Genomic DNA, 15239 nt, shown 5'->3' with positions numbered 1-15239 from the left:
GCAACGACAACTCAAACACGTAACCACTAGTGCGACTGATTATAGTTTGTTACGGCAACGTTATGACGAAGCACAGCGTCGATATGATGATTTACGACAACGTTATGACGAAGCACAGCGGCGCCATGATGACACACAGCGACGCTATGATGATGCGCAACGAAACGCTGACAGAATTCAAAATGAACTCAGAAATGTCCGACGTGAACTTGCCACAGCAAAACATGATAATGCAATATTAATTCAACAATTCGACAATATGACAGACAAATATAACATGTTAGCGTTGGCTACACAGGTGTCAGAAACAGCTAAAAAAAAGAAAAGATCTCGTGAGGATAAATTTGTGATAAATGAGGTTCCTGGAGTAATATCTCCGGAGGATATCAAGTTTGTGAATCGCATGGACAGGGCGCTTCAAGATGGCGACTAAACCACCAACGCGGAGTTTCGTTCGGTAAGTACCCATACTGTATCGCCATGGTTTGGGAACATTTTTTCATACTCTCTCTGGTAATATTTGTCGCGGAGACGTAACCGAGCTTTCGCTGAACGACTTTCAAATACCATACAATCGTATTTATCTCCGCTGGGGGATTTCTGAACCGCATGAAATCTTCCGTTCTTAAATTTTACGCTGATTGGCATCCTCGGGCAGGACTTTTTATAATCGCTGATGACGCTGTCGAATTTCACCGGGTGATATTCCAACAACGACATTATAATTATAGCTGTTATTTAATTAATTATTAAAATGATATTAGAATAGTATGGGATTTGGATCGCATCATGTTCCTCATGATAGAATAAATTGGATTGACCGCAGTAATAATGATTTACCGCATTATATTCCACCACGGCAATTTAGATATGATAAAACCCGAAAAACGACGCCATCGGGTGTTGTTATAGGCTGGCAAATAAATACTATCTGTTTGAATATCTCAAAGAAAAAAATTATCGAGTTTGATTCAGCGCCAGAAACCGCTAGGCATTTTAATATTTATCAGGTCTATAATGATGATCTTCCCTATTATTTCGTTGATGGCATCGGAGACATTTGGATCATACTCCGCGGGGATATTCCTGATGAAAAATGCGCTTGGTTTGATAACCTCGAAACGTTATTCGATAACGCCGTTGATGATCTTCCGTTGCGTTATCGCGACGAGGTAAAGCGAATGCTCCGACAACCATGAGAGACTGGTCGCCATTTTCTATTAATTAATCCGAAACCATCGTTGAATGATTTTTTTTTAACAAGTCATATTTCAGCCTCGTTGGGATGTTGCGACCATCGTGATAACATCTCGGTGGAGCCTCAATTCGTCGTATCAAGTTTGGGGAAAGTCACATAATTTCCTATAAAAATATTAATCATGTGACTTTCCCCATCATGTCTTGTGATTAATCCGACCCATCATATCGGGAAAACCATCCATTAACCGCCCACACATGGAATCGCAACATCGCGGTGTGTTTATCCATCGCGGAGACATCATTTCCGGCTGGTCCGGTGTCTGGTATCATTGTATTCAACCAGTCCTGGTTATCAAGAAAATCTGATCTCGGCCAGTCAGGATAGTATAACGTATAATTCGAACGATCTGCGTGTTTAGTGTCGTCAGATTGTAATCTTCCACCGAACCCCTTGTAAACCAGCTTGATTTTTTCAATTATATTTTTCACCGATAATGTTTTATTCCGGAACCATGCATCAGGAAATATCTCGTTGAAACGCTTCATCAGTGTATGATACTTGTCAAGTTGGTCTGGTTGCGCCAACATCGCTGAGATATTTTTGACTAACTCGTCGCGGTTAACATGCACACGCGTCACGTCTAATCGATCGGGTACCACATCGGGGAGGCTCAGCGCGCCAAGGATATTTCTGACAATTTCGAGTTGTTGTCGTGGATTGATTTTATCGGATCGACACGGCGTGGTTGTTATCGCACCGCCCCGATTGTGTTTATCAACAATGACTCGCTGGGCGCGTTGTAATCGTAAAACGTTTTTATCGAGATTCTCTATCGTGATGGTATCCATGTTACTCACATCGGTTTGAAATACGTGATTGAGGTACATCAATTTCTTCTTGTACGGTTCTAATCGTTCGTCAGGATCGTATCGGTGGTATTCAGCGATACCGCAACCGGTAATAACCTCGCGAGCGTTATCCTGTTCCGCAATGATTTCATCACTGGTGATTTCATCACTGGTGATTTCATCACTGGTAATTTCATCACTGGTAATTTCATCACTGGTGTCAGTATTTCCCGCCGCAGCGATTCTTTCCCCGACTGATGTCTTCAAAAATTCATCTACGCGTGGATCGTCATCGATTACCGCGTCGCTGACTCGTTTCTGCTTCCGTTGTTTTTCCTTCCATGTTTCGTATTCATCTGGTAATTCCCATTCAACTGAATAACCGGTTCGTTTCATCATTTCAACGAGTCTGCCCGTGAAATAGCGTTTTGAATTGTTTTCGTCGATGATCGTACTAATAAACATATGTCCGTAACCGGTATGTACGTCACAGCGATTCGGGGTTCTGAACAGCAACTCCGTCGACGACAAATTCCGTTCGTGTGATTCGATTGTGGAAATAATATCATCGCGGGTCAATGGAAGCTCTGTTTGTCGTCGTCGTGTTGCAGAGTAATGAATCTCGGATATATTTCTAAAACGATGGATAGCTTGTTTGGTCGCCTCTACAGAACCTGATTCTTCAGAAAACACCGTCATGTACTTGAATCGCGGGTCCACAATGGATACCCCGGCCTCAACGGTATGATTGTAAATCACGACATCGATGCACTCAAATGCCGTTGAAATGTTATCAAAGTCCTGCTGTTTTCCAGTCGAGTTGGTATCGGCGTGATAGTATTTCACGCGGTATCCTAAATGCTGTAACAATTTAGCAAGTGTTTCCACAGAATAATTTCCGCGTCGTTTATTGTGTGTGAATACAACCACACGATTTCCTCGTTGTAACGCATCTAACAGTTTATTATAGTTATCTTTATGAGATTGTTCCACAATGAATTTTTTACCATGATCGGGCTGATATCCGTTGATGATGAATTTCATGTCCGGGCGATTCAAGTATTTTCTGAATAATTCAAGGTCGTCATTGTTCGCGTCGGCGTCCAGCACAATTACCCGCGCCGCTGATGAAATCAACCATGTCAGTGTTCCCCAAATTTGTTTGCCGCGACTTGATGAGACTACCTGTCGAAGGATTCCGTGCCACTCATCCAACAATAGAACATCAGGAATTCCCCGGACTCGTACAATCGATTCTATCTGGGAAATAACCCTGCGATGCTTTTTTGTATCGAATATAATATCTCCATGGATCGTTTCATACGATTCGAGATTATAGTCGATGGTGGTCTTTCTGGTAAAGGTCTTTCTGTATGAAACGCACAGTATAGACTGATCACTTCTGATAGACTCCCAAGCGGCCTCTGATTTTCCCAGCCCGCAAGAAGATCCGTCCATATAGTCGTCGTTGAAAATGATTTTACATCCCCGACCGCGCTCATGAATAGGTGCTTCGCAGTAATTGTAATCGGGGACTCTCTTGGGAAATTCACCACTGTGATCTCCGCGACGGTAATTATACGATTTCAAGTACTTTTCGTAGAGGATTTTATCGTCACTATCACGCTGTATTATTATTTTTTTTTGTGTGCTCCTGTAACAACCGATCACAAACTGATCGGAATAGACGCAAACAAATGCATCAATGGCCTTCCCCTCAATGAATCCACCGATCTCATTGTATCCATGACGTCGCTGGCAAATATTGCAAAATGAACCAGCAACTCGCCCCAGCGATATCATGTTGCTGGTTTGATTTGTAGTCCCGGTGATCTGATCGGGTTGTCCGGACAACAACGTAGAGAATTGTCGAATTTGTTCAGCAGTAAGATCATCACTGGTGATTTCATCACTGGTGATTTTATCACTGGTGATTTTATCACTGGTGATTTCAGGTTCCAGTTTTTCGTAACACGGCTGAATGGAGATTGGACAAGATAGCAGCGTACTGGTGAATCCAACAGGATAAATTAATCGCTTATCAACGCTGTTTGCTTTTACCGATCTAGTTCCGGGTAATTTGATGCTATACAGCCCAGCTTGTGTATCAACATTCCATGTTGGTCTATCCGCGGCAACTTTCTTCAACAGTGATTGATGTTCCTCGAAATCCACCGGGATCGTTTTCAACATGATGCGATAACCGCCGCTGGTTTCAAGAACCAGAACATCATTAATGGAATCAACTAATTCATGGAAATACAACAACAACTCAGACAGCGATGGCGTCTTGGAATCCACGTCGATGGTAGGATATCTGCACCGGTGTTTCGGAATAATCTCGTTAACAGCGGAACACCCCTGAAATTCTACTATGTCCGGGTTATCTACAAACACGTAAAATCTCCCCATACGCTGGATGATTACTCCACGAACCTGGTGGTCTGCAACGGTAAGGAGTTCCATTGCGGATTTTTTACTGGAAACGCTCCAAGATGGACCCAAACACCGTCGGTAGTATTCTCGCATATCGTGATACGTTTCCGGGGACTTAAAAAATTCATCCGGAGATTCCTCGTAGTAAGATGTTCCACGCTCAAACATGTCAATATCGGAATAATTATTATCCATTATACAGTATACTGTTTAATGTTTAATTAAATATTTATTTAATAGTTAATAATAATGGTTAATCCAGCACTAGCTGTCAATAAATGCAAATGGCTCCCCCAGGGATCAAAAGTACGATGCGGAAAAAATTGTTATGGTGAGTTTTGCGGGGTGCATAATTGCACGTCAAAACAGGGATGTAAGGACGGCCCTCAACCCTGTCTTGGATGCGGCAAGGGCGTCCGAGGAAAAATTAGAATTTGTATCGGTTGTGGAAGCCCACAGTATCGATCGGCAATGGAATATCTCCGACGAAAGAATAAACCGGTACCAACCCCAGAAGAGTTTTTAAAATCAACGATGGGGAAAGTGTCAAAATTGCTATAAAAATAAATACTGACACTTTCCCCGTGTCAATCGCGGTAGCATTATTAGCAGCAGGGGGGGAAATGACATCGACGCGGTCGTCGCTGTGCTTACCGGACGCTGACGACGCTGGGGATCGGCGCGCAGAACCAAATGACGTCACCATCGTGTAGGATGGACCGACGTCGTTTTTTTTTTTACCAGCGCTGACTACACCGGATCCGCTGAGTGCAGAAAGTAATAATTAAGCAAAATAACGATTGGACAAAATGTCCGATTCGCCCCCCCTGCTGCTAGATGTGTGCGTGATCTAACAGGCGGACGCCTTAGACCATTCGGCCACCCGAGGACGGAGGACCGATGTAAACTACAAACTTTATTAACATCCTATAATTCTAAGCCCTTATAAAAGAATTATGTGCCATCTGCTATTCTTCCACCTTTACTTGAAACCATCTTTTTGGTTTTGTTTGTATTAACTTTAATGCGCAACTTATCACAAAATGTACTCAGAGCACACAAGCCCTTTTGCAGGCCCTGTTTTGACTCGGAAAATTAATAAAATCATCTGCGTATAACACTATAACAGTTGTAGCACAACTAAGTCAGCATTTTGAACACAACTGTTAGTAAATTCTTCTTCAATGTAATTAATAAACATGGAAATAAGAAAGGATGACATTCTCCTTGACGAATGCAAGTTACAGATACAAATTCTCCCAGCAAGTCATATGTGCTGTAGCGACATTGCAGATATAAAACTTGCAGAACATACAACATTACAAACTGAATGAGAACCCTCTCCCTTTTCTTTTTAAATATTTTTGACTTACCTGCGGGCAAGTACATTACAAAGTGCAGCTTGGGAACCAAATTTAAGTACATCCGACCGTAGTGCAAGTGGATTTGTAAAGCCCAAACTACACTGATTTGTAATTTTTTTTACCTGTTCATGTACTAGTTATTTGAGCTCTGTGGATAACAATACTCAACAAACCTGGCTAACCGTACAGTGCTGATTTTTCTTCAGAAGCATCCATCGAGCTACTGAAGTGAGGCGTGGAATTTTCCAAACTTCCCCGTCATGTTTATTTAGATTACAAATAAACAATGTTACTCTTGAGAACCTGTACCAATGGCTACTAATATTGATCAACTCTATATACTAATGACTACTAATAGTGATCAACCCGATATACTAGTGACTACTAATAGTGACGAGCTCTATATAATAGTGGCTACTAATATTGATTAGTTCTATATACTAGTGGCTACTAATATTTATTAGTTCTGTATACTAGTGGCTACTAATATTGATAAACTCTATAGACTAGTGACTACTAATATTGATCAACTCTATAGACTAGTGACTACTAATATTGATCAGTTCTATATACTAGTCACTACTAATATTGATCAACTCTATAGACTAGTGGCTACTAATGTTGATCAACGCTATAGACTAGTGACAACTAATATTGATCAGCTCTATATACTAGTGACTATTAATATTGATCAGTATATATATATATATATATATATATATATATATATATATATATATATATATATATATATATACGTACCAGTGACTCTGTATACTAGTTGCTAATAATTTTGATCAGCTCTATATACTAGTGACTACTAATATTGATCAGTTATATATATATATATATATATATATATATATATATATATATATATATATATATATATATATATATATATATACGTACCAGTGACTCTGTATACTAGTGGCTAATAATTTTGATCAGCTCTATATACTAGTGACTACTAATATCGATAAACTCTATATACTAGTGATTACTAATAGTCGTCAGCTGTATGTACTAGTGACTATTAATAATATTCAGTTCTATATACCAATGACTACTAATAATGTGTTGTATAAATGTGGATGTTTGCTCATTTTCCTAATTCCAAACTTATGCTAAGGCATGTGACACTTTATATAATTGAGGAGCATTCAAAATTTGATGTTTCCACTCAATTAGTTGCTGCCATATTTATAAACAAAGACAATCTGTTGATTATTATGTGTGTTATTTTTCGTGATTGTGCTCTTGACCACTATTCATGTATTTATTAATTTATGATTTAATTTATGTAATTTATCTATCTACTACTGCTACTACTTTTCACATGAATCATATATATTTACTCTTAACTGTAGTAAAAATGTGTGCTGTTGTCCATGTAAACGTCTAACCAATTGTAGAAAAAGACTGTTCTAAGCTGTAAGAACTTGTGACCAGACCTCAGTAGTCAACATTTATTGTGTATAAGCAATATTGCCCTTCTGGCCGAAAAGATCAGTTATTGTTGTTGTTGTAGGGTTTAACGCCATTTTTCAGCACACGATAGGCTATACATGGCGGCCAGTATTAATGGTGGAGGAAGAACCCTGAAAAACCCAGGGAAGAACCACCGACCCACGAGAAGCTACTGGCAGGCTTTCCCACGTACCCACGCTAGCCGAGCCTTGGACTCGAACCCACGCAGACAGAGGCGAGATGGCAGTGATCCGTAACGGAGAGCGCTTTAGACCACTCGGCCACTCGGGGCCCCGAAAAGATCAGTATATATGCTTTTAGCTTATAACTCTTTAAGAGCAAGTGCTAAAATTTCATTCATTGAAACTTGTGCTGAAATCTGGCGAATTCATTACAGTTGTTTTGGTGGTGGTAGGCTTAATGACATTCAGTATAACCAACCTACTGGCAAGTTTTTCCACATATCTGAGATTCCAGCCTACGCTGACAGAGGTGAGATGGCAGTGATCGATAAAGGCGAGCGCTTAAGACCACTCGGCCACCTGCTGCCCAGCATTATTTAAAGAGATGTCATATCATATTTAAAAAATAAACAAGGAAACAATTAACGTTCCTTTACACGCACAAAATCTTTATATTTAATTCTGCACTGAATAGGGTTTGATGGATATGGTTATTTGAATTCAATTTTAGCGCTCATAACCATTTAACTATTAAGTATAAAAAACATATCTAACTTCACCCTATTCAATCGATACTGCTAAGTAGTCTTTGTCTTAAATGTCGTGATCTGCACTACAACATCCAGTCAAAGCTAGCTGTATTTTATCACTATGGAAACTAATTCAACGAAAACATCTTTTCGTGCGAAAGGTATTTGCCTTGACTTTGACAGTAAATATCACACAATAAAAAGTAAAAGTTAAAGTTTAAGCAGGTTCAGTAACAAGTACATGTATATACCCTACAGATTCGAGAAAAGGGCGTGTATTCATTCGTAGTGATACATGTTCATCTTACTAATCGAAATAGGCTTGAATTGATGTACGCCTATATTAAAGTAAAACTAATGCTACATGTTTGACGGGGAAAAACATTTCCTGAATAACTAAACCTCCCAAGCATTTTTCTACGATCAATCTGTTACGTTGACAACAATATATACTAGTAGTTCTCTTATTGATATGTACTTTAATTCCACATCTCTCTCTCTCTCTCTCTCTCTCTCTCTCTCTCTCTCTCTCTCTCTGTTAGCTTTTGAGAGGAAAAGATTTTATGCAAAAAGTGCCTATTTTAAGAGAAGACTTTGCTTAAGTTTCATTTCGAAACATTTGAGCTATGTGAACGGTGCAGAGACCTGCACTGTTGGTGGAAATAGCTATACAACGACAAAACATTTATCATAACAAGCAAATTGATTCCTGGTGTCTCAGTCATAAACAATCAAACTAACTCCCTTTGTTTCAAATGCCGTAGGAAAAGGATGATCTCATCAAGAGCAAATAATACTAACTCAAAATCAGACAAGTCTGCGTCAATGATATTTCATAGCCCTTCCCCACATGATCCTAACTAGCAGTACATTCCATCACTGGGCTAATATGCTTCAATCTAAGATAGTCTAGAACCCATATTTTGAGAGCCCCTCCATTTTTGGCACTAGATTTGTAGCCCCAAACCAGCATTTTGGTTGCCACAGTTTTGGGCATTAGATTTATCCGACCCTGGTATTCAAAATTGTTTATTACTGCCATTTTCAGTTATTCAGTGAAACTTGCTGGTAGTAAAAAGGTTTGACAAAATTAAAATGTAATCCCCGATAAATGGTAGCAATACAACAATTAATTCCATTATGTTTGAAACAAATCCCACGACCATTTTCAGCAAATATTATTACTGGAAAAGCCACCCAAACGCGTCGTACGTCAAAACTATTTCAAATTTCGGTGCCAGATTACCAAATAGGCAGAGTAAGCACCGGCCTAAGGACCCCACGCCTATTAGGGGCCCCGCGACAACGTTTGTTTAATAATATTTAATAATTTTTGTTTAATAACATAAAATGTTAATTTGTTTAATAACATTAACAGTTGTTAATAATTATTTTGTGTAATAAAACTGGTTTATTAAAATTGTTGGTTGGTAAAATTAAAAACGTATTAGGAGATATTTTGCGAGGGGGATTTCGACTGTCTAAGGGCCTCGACAGATTTTAATGCGGCACTGTCAAACCTCTATTTCCACATCCAAAGTACGGAAATAAATGCAGTACGCAATGTACGTAGCAGGTTCTCAACTAGCACGATCTGTATTCCACCTATCTGACTATTATTACGTCTTGGAATATGGCGTTTGTTTGTAAATTTACTTCTCTTTCTATGTAGTATACGTAAAGAAATGTCATAAGTAAATTAGAGCTTCAAAAAACATAAATTAATTCTTAACTAAGCTGCAAAAATGTGACCGGTCTCTGGAAAGTTTATTTCACTAACGATAGATAATAAGAAAAGACTCCCAACATGTGTTTGTCTCTTCAACCTTCTTTTTAAAGGAAGCTAATGCATGTCTATAACGTTGTCCAATAGCATCATATGTAAGTCTGTGAATATAATTTCATTGTGTTCTACATTATTACCATTTGTTCATGTACTGCAATGCAATGTCGTAATATATTAGATGTGTTGTGTGCTCTAGCATATACAATATACAGTTTTTGTTTTAATTACGACTAACATGTCCATTTTAATACTTTAGTTGTGTATGATTGAACAAGTTATTTGTAATTGCTTCAATGATCAAACGTAAAATAGTTTCTAATATTGTGTGCATGTCTCACCAGAAACACACACACACACACACACACACACACATAACAGGGCATTCCTAGTTCTAAGGGGAATCACTGGAAAGCAGGCCGAAATTGAATAATAAATATTGCAAAATGAGGAAAACAGATGCAAGGTTTAGTCTTAGCAGGTTCTAACACCCAAATATATATATATATATATATATATATATATATATATATATATATATATATATATATATATATATAATGTGTGCATGTGTTGGGACAAACAAACAACTTTACAATGGATCTTTGTCGATACACACTGCAGTTTGCAATTAGTATAGGCAATACATAAATTAATAGGTACGGTGCAAACCTTTTAACGTTCTCGAGTTCAAATTTTTTAATTATTACAAAGTTTGCAAGAAGGAGAGAGTGGAAGCATATTGGTTCCAGCAAGAGCCTTAGTCCAACAGTGTATACATTTCCTTAATAACTGTCATAACCAAATTTAAAAATGGCGATATGACTAAGTAGTCTAGTGTACTGAACTAGCGACCCACTAAAATCAACACATCAACCGAAAGGCTTAACAAGTGCAAACCAAAATGGTGACCCTCTTTAATTGTTCCAGTAAATACAGCAGTGTGAAAATTGTTTGGTCAACTTCCAGTTCAAAATTTAGTTTAAGGAGTCGACAAAACAAGGGCATATACAAAGTTGTTTGTGTTCCAAATTTAAGATATGTATTGAAGCTATGTCAATATTCAGTCATCCGAAATACATATAAACGGAGTCGAGGTAGCTCGGTTGGTAGAGTGTCCAAGGCCCAGATCGTCCTGGATCGGCTGCCTCGGTTTGTCCTGGGGGGGGGGGAGGGGGGTAAGCATATTTATCTCCCATGTTCTTAGCATTATAGCTAATAATGTGTTAAGAGTGTCGTTAAACCAGATGATTTAATTAAGGTATTTTATTTGCAATACAAAGAGTTCAGTATCTATATGATTGTCTATTTAAAGCGCCCTTTTCACTTGATAGATGTTTATGCATTTGTTTTGTGTTGATTTCTTAATAGTTAAAAGAGTACTACAAAAAAAGACTTGTATTCTTTTTCTTCGTTCCGCGTGAAGTCGCGGTTTTCAGCCTCGGCCGAGTCATACCAAAGACTTTTAAAAATGGTACTGGCATCTGCCTCGCTTGGTGCTCAGCATTAAGATGTTAGTGTTAGGACTGGTCGACCTTGTGTCAGGATAATGTGACTGGGTGGGACATAATGCTACATGTCTGCGGCATGATGCCCCAGTGCTAGACATCACTATAAAATGCCACACTGCAGACATCGTAGCGATATGACTGAAATTTTTTTAAACACACACACACGTTCACGCCACTCCCGTTCCACATCCCATAATACTCATAAGGCAAGAATGTAAACAACCCTAATAGTATCGCAAGGTTTTAAGTCTTGTTCTGAGAGAGAGAGAGAGAGAGAGAGAAGGCGCCTTTGTATAAATATATTTTCTTTATCGCAGAGGTAATTCAATATATATAAAAAAGATGACAACATTTCCTCCGGTTTTAAGCAAGCTTCAGTCCACTTGAAAAGTAAATCCGTGTCACTTTTTAATAACTAAAATGAAGGAAAAACATTTAATATTTATCAGTCTATTTATCCATCTTCGTATATAGCCATCTCTGCCCGTCCATTCATATATGCCTTAGAAACATACATACATACATACTGAGAGACACGCAGACAGACTCACAGTTTACTAGACTGGAAAATTGGAATAGATTTGAATAAATACTCAATATTTAACTATTTCTGGGGATATATAACATATCTGAGATTTTTAGGAGAAAGTGGTTTTATAACTTTGCTTATAATAACTGTCAATTAGATATATAAAGGGCTGCAACTGAATCGGCAACCGGTGTCAACAGTTTATTGACAAGCGCAAACATGGAGGCTGGATAAACATAATAACACAGCGCCCATAGTCTCAGGTCTGATTAAAAATTTACCTACCTTATGCACTGGTAGAGTCACGGGACCAACTACTGTTTGTCTGGTCTGGTTGTTACCTGACGCACTTCTTGATTTCTGGATCAGTGAGACGCTATCCTATGGTTAAAACGTAGCGGGGAAGTGACAGACGATACGCTTCATTTGACATTACATTTTAGTACATGTCGTGTTACTGTGACTTTTAAATATTTCCATGACAGAATTGCTGCGTCATTTTCCTCACAAACACGATATATCATCCTTGTAGGAAAATCTGGTCATTGTTCAAATATGATATTTACATATATATAATACTTACAAGTTAAGTCTGACACTAGTTTAATTCTGACTAGAAAAATGATTTTCAATCTACTGATAGATGTCAGTGTTTTTTAATAAGCTGATCTCGTTGCCCAGGTATCAGCAATCATGTGACATGTGTAGCGATCGATGCAAGGTATGTCATCATGCAGACGACAGCGTTTTAATCGGTTCTGTGACGAGTATGGACTAAAACGAAGACAAATTTGTGAAAAGTGATTGTTGTCAAAACTTGATAAACAGTCCCCAGTTTTCACTAAACGGCTAAATTCTCTTCCCCGAACTGACATTTTTCAGCGTCTTTTGAATGTTTGTTATGGAATCTGCCTCTTTCTTAATGATGTTTGTTCACTGAACATAAAACAGGATTTAATTATTCTAATATACATTGAATGTCATGTAAATGATAGAAATTTGCCTTGTTTTATCTCTGAGGAAAACTTTAGGATTTCCTCATTTTTGAGGAATTAATTGACTCATTGTTTTAAGAATCCCCTCCCGAGGGTAATTTTTTTTTTAAAAAAAAGAGTTTTTATTCATTCTATGCATTTTATCTACCTCTCATAAAATGCCAGTATTGCCAGAACTGCCATAAGGAAGATAATTCGAAATCTCAATTTATTTTATTGAAAATGGAACCAGGTTCTTGCAAATTGACGTTGTTTAGTTATAGAAAGGAAATACATATACCAGAAGGAAAAAACTTGAATATTAAAGATGAGCAATTGTGCTTATCCAAACCTTCGAGTTTCTCCAATTTATTATAAAAAATATTTATCATAGATGTTTCAAAATGAAAGTGTCAAACTATACTTCAGCAAATTTTCTAGATTCTTCCTCTTAAATAAAAACAATAAATTTAAATTCATAAGCATTTATATCGATAGTTCGTGTTACTAGATAAGGGCGATAACAGTTTTACTTCGGATCTTCATGGCGGGTTAGAATGACATCACAGTGCTAACTAGATGGGTGATCGAAGTTATTAGAGCTGGAAGGTTAGTGGAGAGTTGTTGTTGCTGTTGCTGTTGTGGGATTTAACGCCATTTTTCAGTACACGATAGGTTATGCATGGCGGCCAGTATTAATGGTAGAGGAAGAACCCGGGAAAACCCAGGGAAGAACCACCGACCCACGAGGTTAGTGGAGAGTAAATAAAAATAATTCATTAACTACCTTAAGTTCTGCTTATTTACTATCATTATATCAAATAAGAACGCTTAAGCATCATTCACATCCTTCAGAGAATTTTGGCAGACTAAATTTGTTTCTATAAAAATAAGCGAGTATATATATTCGTTGAATATTACGTGAATGGCAATGTGCGATCCACGTATTAATCCAAATCGCCAATCACGTTAGTAATGATCGAAACAGCTGATTAGGCGATACTGCGCTAGAGTTATCATTATTAGGTGTTTTTTTTTTGTACACACGGGTATTTGGGGGCGTTTCTTATTTCCTGAAGTAAATTGGACTGTCTCTCTCACATTAAAGAAGTAGGGCACACAATGATAGTGTGTGTGTGTGTGTGTGTGTGTGTGTGTGATTTGGATTTTTAACGTAGTTTTAACAATGTTTCAGTAATATCGCGACGATGTCAGCAGTGTGGCAGTTTATAGTGCTGCCTAGCACTGGGGCACCATGTCGCAGACATGTAGCATGATGTCCCACCCAGTCACATTATCCTGAACCCAGGCCCACCAGTTTTGACACTAACCTCTTAATGATGAGCGCCAAGCGAGGCAGCTGTTAGTACCATGTTTGTAAGTCTTTGGTATGACTCGGCTGGGGATCAAACCCACGAGAGAGAGAGAGAGAGAGAGGCACACCTTAAGGTGTAGGTGTGATGTGTGGGCGTTAAACTAATCTATATTCCTGCTTTGCGGCATTGCTACATATCACATTAAATTTCATCAGATAAGTGGGTGCAATGAAGCATGCGACCAGGCTGGCTAAATACATCGCTACCTTTACAGCCCTTGTTATTCGCTCACGTTCTTATAAATCTTGCGTATTTATAGTACTTAATTTATAATCGAAAGAATCCAAAGGTAAAGTGTGTGTGTCTGTGTGTGTGTGTGTGTGTGTGTGTGTTTTGTTGTTCTTGTTCTTGTTGTGATACACTATTGTTGGGCGGACGGCAACACAAAATAAATGCAAACAGATGTAAGTTTACCTATCTTAAGATAGTTTTCAATTATTTCTTCACTCTTTTTTCTAATTGTTATCTCCTATTTGTATATTTCCCTGTCATTCAAACGTGTTTGAGACAAGAATCGTTCTTGGTTGTTTTTTTTCATTTTCGTTTTATCTCGTCTTCATGTAATTTGTTTCTTCCCCTGACAGTGTTTATCCCGAAACATTGAACATTGCAGAAGCTCTTTTGTATTTGTGACGTGGCTATCAATATTTCTGCACACACATACACTACATATATATATATATATATATATATATATATATATATATATATATATATATATATATATATATATATATAAACTTTATTATAGCCACCGAGTATAAAATTCAATAGTTGCGATTAATGCAACAATCATTTTGGAAAAATGTATTTTATTAAATTTAAAATAGAATACTAGTTTGGAATAGGTTACTAAACATTACTCAGTTTTACTTAAAGAATCTTTTACTTCCAAATTAAATCTAAACATGAAGTTGGTAGCGAAGTCATCTTTTCCAATAATACATGCCACAAATACAATTAAACATTCCATTATATCATACTATGAAATATAAAGAACTCACAAAAATGTTGGAAAAATATGAACTTTACCGT

At 37.8% G+C, this 15239-nt stretch overlaps 1 protein-coding gene across 1 annotated transcript in view; it reads right to left on the bottom strand.

Annotated features, from left to right (window-relative positions):
* LOC149787832 (uncharacterized) overlaps positions 1–12495 on the bottom strand; it is a 69643-nt gene extending 57148 nt beyond the window's left edge. Inside the window, exon 1 of the mRNA XM_089974053.1 lies at positions 12140–12495. The gene's annotated coding sequence lies outside the window, so the exon portion shown is untranslated. The remainder of the gene's footprint in view (positions 1–12139) is intronic.
* Positions 12496–15239: the final 2744 nt, after the last annotated feature.

The sequence above is a fragment of the Sinohyriopsis cumingii genome, chromosome 11 (assembly GCF_028554795.1).
Source record: "Sinohyriopsis cumingii isolate HCF-2022 chromosome 11, ASM2855479v2, whole genome shotgun sequence".
Taxonomy (NCBI): Eukaryota; Metazoa; Mollusca; class Bivalvia; order Unionida; family Unionidae; genus Sinohyriopsis; species Sinohyriopsis cumingii.
The sequence above is the reverse complement of the archived record's forward strand: the minus strand, read 5'-3'. Positions and strand labels throughout refer to the sequence as shown.